A 6000-nucleotide genomic window follows, 5' to 3' on the forward strand; every position below is an offset into this window, starting at 1 on the left:
CAGTAAACATGCATTCTAAAGTAAAATTCTAGGAATCCAAGGTTATGCAATTTTTATTTTAATATTTCTAGATTCATTTCTGGGCAGACTGCCACGTACTCTTATTTGCTAACAGTTGGGAACATCTGGCAAATTCTGTTTTCTTAAGAATGTTTTTTTTACACGAACTTGAGCATTGTTCCAATAACTAAAAAACATAATGTTACCCTCCCGACCGCATGTCATTTGAGCCATGCATTTTACAAGTCAGCTTGCCCAGAAGTGAGAAGCTAAAAACTTGACAAATTTTACGAACTTCAAGCTAACTTGAAAAGTGCAATAAAAATATTTTTGGGTTTTTGGTTTACCAGTGGCTGTAACTAAAGGGTTAAAAGTTGTTAGTGGAGATAGGTCCATGTCCACATCCCATTCTGATGGTACTTTGAAACATGGTGTGCCCTGAGCATTATGGGGGAAGCATGACATGTAGCAATCCTGGATTGGCCGCCTGGCACACCAGACACATGCGGTTTCAGCTCCCCATACTCACTTGATCCTCTATTGGTTGAAAGCACCACAGCCTGGAGAAAAAATCGTGCCAAATTCTGGTGGATGGTCCTATCGGCGTCCGGCCTGAGAGCTCTGCAAATCCAGGTCCATGCTGACCATGCTCCAGCCATCAAAGACAAGTTCAGCGCCAAGCAGGTAACTGCTACCCGTCTTTCTAAAAGTGGCACTGATCTCGGTCACCCAAGGGACACCCTATAGTATATCCCCTCCGGACCCTGACCTCCAAATTTACCTACCACCAATCACATCGCACTCACACACACTCATACATGCACCCTGTCCGTTCAGCTGCACCAATCCCAAGGGGCTTCTCTGATTGGTTGAAATCAGATTACGTCCATAAAAATATTACTTAAAATTCTATTCTTCTTCCTAATTTTATCTTGTTTGTGCCAGATGCCCACCACAAAGCGTTCTCCGTTACCTTCTAATTACCCAAGAAGTTTTTTTGTCCCTCGAGTTAAGAAATAAAACATCTCGACGTTTCCTTGTGTCGGCTGGAGTTATATTTAAAACTGTGACCACACCTCGTCGTATAATTATACAGTAGCCATGTCACGTTTCATGCGTGCCTCCCACTTAGTCTTTATTGTTATCTGCTGGCTTCCACTTCCTTCGTGAAGAAGTATGCGACTAATTAGCCGCCCAGAGCTGGTGATTGATGGGTTCCGTCTCATTTCTCGATTTCATTTCCATTGAGTGAAAGCTTGGTTTTATAGCTCAGACCTTCTTGATGTCTTCCATAACATTAGGGTTTCGTAGCCTCCTCGGAAGGCCACTGAATTCTTGATTGACCGGTGAGGCCTAGCAGGCTTCTGCTGTCCTTGAACACAACTGAACAATAATAAATTATGAAAATAAAGTTTTTTAGGCAAGACGTAGGGAGACGATTGGTGGAATGGATAACAAATGTGAAAAAGCAGACCCTGGGTGATATGGGCCAGAACTACTTCAAATTCTAGGCAGGAGACCCATCTACCTTTAGGGATAAACATATTCAAGGTAATTTATGTTTTTACTCCTAAAGTTTGAATACATTTGAAGATAGATCTTGTTGCCAATAAATATCCATTGCCTTAGAGGGGTTCTGCATGGCCGTGACTAAGAAATTGTGTTTATATATGACACAATGCCTGAAACGTCAGCCATTTTGAATAAATATGGAGGTATCTTCAGGGTACGCAGCTACACGGCTATCCCAGAGGCTGGACTAGGTCAGATCATTTCTATAGAGCATGGAACCGCTAATTAGGAAGATGCAGCTGCTCCGGGCCCAGGCTTCATGTAAGGGCTCAGGGAAATAGTCCTTAGGGCCCCTCAACAGCCTTCAAGGTCCAAAGGTGGAGGTCTATGCAGCCGCCGACACCAACCTCGCCTAAGTCCTCCATCCCTGGGATCTGAGCATGGTTTGCGGTTGGAGAGCACCAGATGTAACGTGACGTGGAAGCGTTAGGAGGGGTCTTAGATTCTGGACCCCAACTTAGGTCCAACTGGGCTGAGGGTAGAATTCTCAGATTCCAGAGAACATTCCAATCTCTTCAGATTATTGTCCCGTATCTATGTCTGTAGAACACTGATGTGTTTGTTTTCGGAATACCAAGCGCTCCTCGGATGCCCCCCCCTGTGTACCTGATAAAGCAACATTCGTTTGTCCATGTGTCAGGAAACGTGAAACAATAAAGAGTGCGTTTTGTTTGTATGTCGGCTTCTTCCTGAGCGGCGGACGTTACAGCGAATCTTATCGGAGTCCAGCAATAGAACTGATTTCAGCAACGAGTCCCTCAAAAGAACATTAGAGGCTTTCATGTCTATTTTTAAATTTCACCCAATGGAGTTTTTTTCACAAACAGAGAACCTGCCAGGAGATCGGCCCCCATTCGGCTCCCGTCTAGTCGCCCATTTCTCCTGCTGTAAAGACTCAAACCTTAATGAGTCGTTGGTCTCGTCTTAGATTCAGGAGCCGTATGTCTATCCCATGCATGTTTAATACCCCCTCACTGTATTACCCTCTACCACCTCTGCTGGGAGGCTGTTCCAGTGACCCACTACCCTCTCACTATAGTAAAACTTCCTTGCATTACATCTTAAACTCTGACCCGCTAACTTTCTGACCCACTGACATGGATGAGAAACCCATTGAATACAATGTTTAACCCTTTGTTGTACGCACAATGTGGCGTTCTAAGCTGGCGTGGTCATTGGAAGGGCTGTTATGTGAATCCCTTGAATTTCAGGAGTATAATAAGACAGAGCCCGGAGGAGGAGGCATCTGCTACTGATCTATGTGGGTAGTTGGTATGGCTCCCGGAGCTCAAAAACAGATGAGCTAATTTGGAGAAATTTAGAAATTGGAATCTATCCCGTGTGCTGGGCTCCGCTCCTAACCCAAATCTCTACCGGCGGCTACAGAGCAATGCTATTTTAACTTGGCGTTCCAGAATAGCATTTTAGTTCTCTAGAAAAACAAGCGATGACATAACAGATAATGGAAGGAGGCTTTGCTCTACTGAGGGGGTGGTAGATAAGTGGAACTGCCTCCCAGCAGAAGTGGTAGAGGGTACAGTGAGGGTATTAAACATGCGTGGGATAGGCATACGGCTCCTGAATCTAAGACGAGACCAACGACTGATTAAGGTTTGAGTCTTTACAGCAGGAGAAGCGAGCAGACTAGACGGGGGCCGGATGGGGCCGATCTGCCGGCGGGTTCTCTGTGAAAAGAACATGTTGACACAAAACACGTTAATTGATTATAATTCAGACTGCCGCTGGCAGCCAATGCACCCTCTGCCCCAATACTGCGTGCCGCGAAACGTGACTCCCGGTATTAAAGATAAATAAAATACCGGGGGGGGTCCAACATGCCTGGTCCTGACTGCGGAAAGTACAAGCTCAGGGGAGGAAAAAAAATGGATTTGTGTTAAAAATCTCGAATTTCAGATGGTACAGAGCCAAATTTCACTAATAATCATAAATAAATGATAAATTCATTCCTAACTTCGTTCATTTAATCTCATTTCATGTAATTTCTCGTTTGCATCGATTTGCCGGGAAGCCTAATTGTTCTGGAGGTACTTGGTTTAAACCCCATTGTACAGCGCCACGGAATATGACGGCGCCATATAAAACAATAAATACTAATGTTAACCACAGCTGGGATCGGAGGCAGCCTGTGGCAGAGCCAGCATTACTTAATCCATTACCTGTCCTGAACTTCTCTCCCTTCTCGTTCCCCTCCTCCCTTACAAAGACTGCCTCAACAAATCAGCAACAAGCAGCAACTTAACCATAAGGGGGAGGGAGATAACACAACGGGGAGGAATAATCACGCAGATCCTCGGCCCAAGACCGTTAAGAGACAATCGGACATACAAGATCTGCTGTTCTTGACACGAAGAGGTCAGTTCCGCAGTTCAGAACTTTCCGTGAAATAATCCAGTTCCTGGCACGAGCCCCGCGGATCTAGAACACAAAGGCTTGTGGTTAGAACTAGGCTGGGTTGGTTATAACGAGTCCGGGCCGATACTTGTCTTGAGGTTGAGGCCGTTAACGTTTTTTAGAAAATAAGAAAAAACGAATAAGACCAAGATAAACAAACACGGTAATTCTATTGACCTTTAAACATACTTGTTGGGTAAACAGCCGCGGCTGTAATGTAAGGAAATTTTACTTTACGGAGGTTGGTGGATAAGTGGCACAGCCTCCCAGCAGAGGTGATAGAGGGTAATACAGCGAGGGTATTTAAACATACATGGGATAGACATCCTGAATCTAAGGCGATGACTGGTTAAGGTTTGAGTCTTTACAGCAGGAGAAACGGGCTGACTAGACGGGGGGCCAGATGGGGGCCGATCTGCCAGCAGGTTCTGTGTTTCTATCTGTTGAAAACACACGGAATCTAAAGACTTCTTTGTGGCTTTTACATCTGCGAGTGGTTTGCGGTTCACCGTGTTTTGCTACTCAAAGGAGATTCTCTGCATCCGACAAAAAAAAAAAAAAAAAAAAAAGAATACGATTTTCCCAAAATATACAGATTTTATAAAATAGCCATTTTTTGTCTTAAAACTAAGACTTTAAATACATGGCATGGGATCCCGTTGCATGGGCCGGGATTTGTGCTCTCTGTCTAGGCATGAATGTAGCTTTGATTTGGAGACGTTGGGAAGAATGTTCTCACGTGCGATGAATGAGGCTGAAGGATATCTTAATCCGGAGATAATTTATGTCACATTGTTTCCCGTCCCTGAGAAACGTAACATTAGCGTTTATGAGCTACATGGCGTCTAATGATTTGGGTTTAATCTTTATTGGCCTTCAACCTGTTTTACCTAAAATCAGATATCTCAGCATGCTCTTCAAAGCGACCTTGAGCTTCCTACCAATAGAAAAGAACGTTCGTAGCATTAACCCTTCTTGTACCCCATTTGTCAGAAGATAACGTCAGAAGCACGGCTAACATAGAAGACGCATGAATAACGTGAAGCTAAGAACTGAATGAAAGCCCTCAAGTTGACCCATCGAGTTCGGTCACGTTTCACATGGATCATAGTTGCCTGTCAAAATCTCCAGCCATCATCCATGGAGTGTTTACTCAGACCTCGCCTAGTTTGTACACAGTTACAAGAACCTCCAGATAGTTTTTAAATCATTCCTTCAACTATCCATCATTCTTCCACAGTCCTTCATAAAAAAAACAATTGGCCGGATTCTGTTTCTGGAGATGAATTTCTCTTGGGTGTGAAAACATGACCATAGACCACCTATGGACATCTTCATCCCACCTCTCATTCGACAACAACAACAAAACGTCTTGTAGAGGGGTCCAAAGCTTATATGGTCAAGACAAAGTTTATATATCTGGATAGCTTGGCAGATGGCTTGTAGACCTTAAAACAAGACTAAACCTGAAACTCTTACAGAAGAACGCTTTGCCCGACATACATCGCAACGAGGTCATAGCTTGTTGTTACACGAGGACATAGTTGTGGTTACGCTGTGATATGAACTGCGAAATTATTGTTATCGCTTTGATATCTATTTATACAACACGTCCGCCCCGCGTTTCTAAATTGCCCTGATCGCTTTCCTAATATCTGCCGTTGAAATAAAATTGCTGCATTTGACGACGATGCCCTTATCGTTAATTTTATTAAATGATGCTTAAAATTTACATTAACAGGCATTTTTTGACCACAAAACACCGGTGGAGAATTATGAAGACATCGGTCGGGCTATGCAAAGCTTTTCTTATTATATTTCTAAAAACAAAAAATCCCCTATTGCTTTGAAGCTTAGAAGATAAATCACCCAACATTTTCCATTAATGGTGGGTTTGGTAGATCGGTATTCAGGTGATGCACCACGTTAGTTTTATGTCTAAGAACGTAAGTTGCTACAAGAAGGAAGGGAGTGTTCAATGGATCAGCTCAACCAATGGGAGAAGGGATCTCCAAA

This window comes from Spea bombifrons, chromosome 12 (genome assembly GCF_027358695.1).
Source record: "Spea bombifrons isolate aSpeBom1 chromosome 12, aSpeBom1.2.pri, whole genome shotgun sequence".
Lineage (NCBI taxonomy): Eukaryota > Metazoa > Chordata > Amphibia > Anura > Pelobatidae > Spea > Spea bombifrons.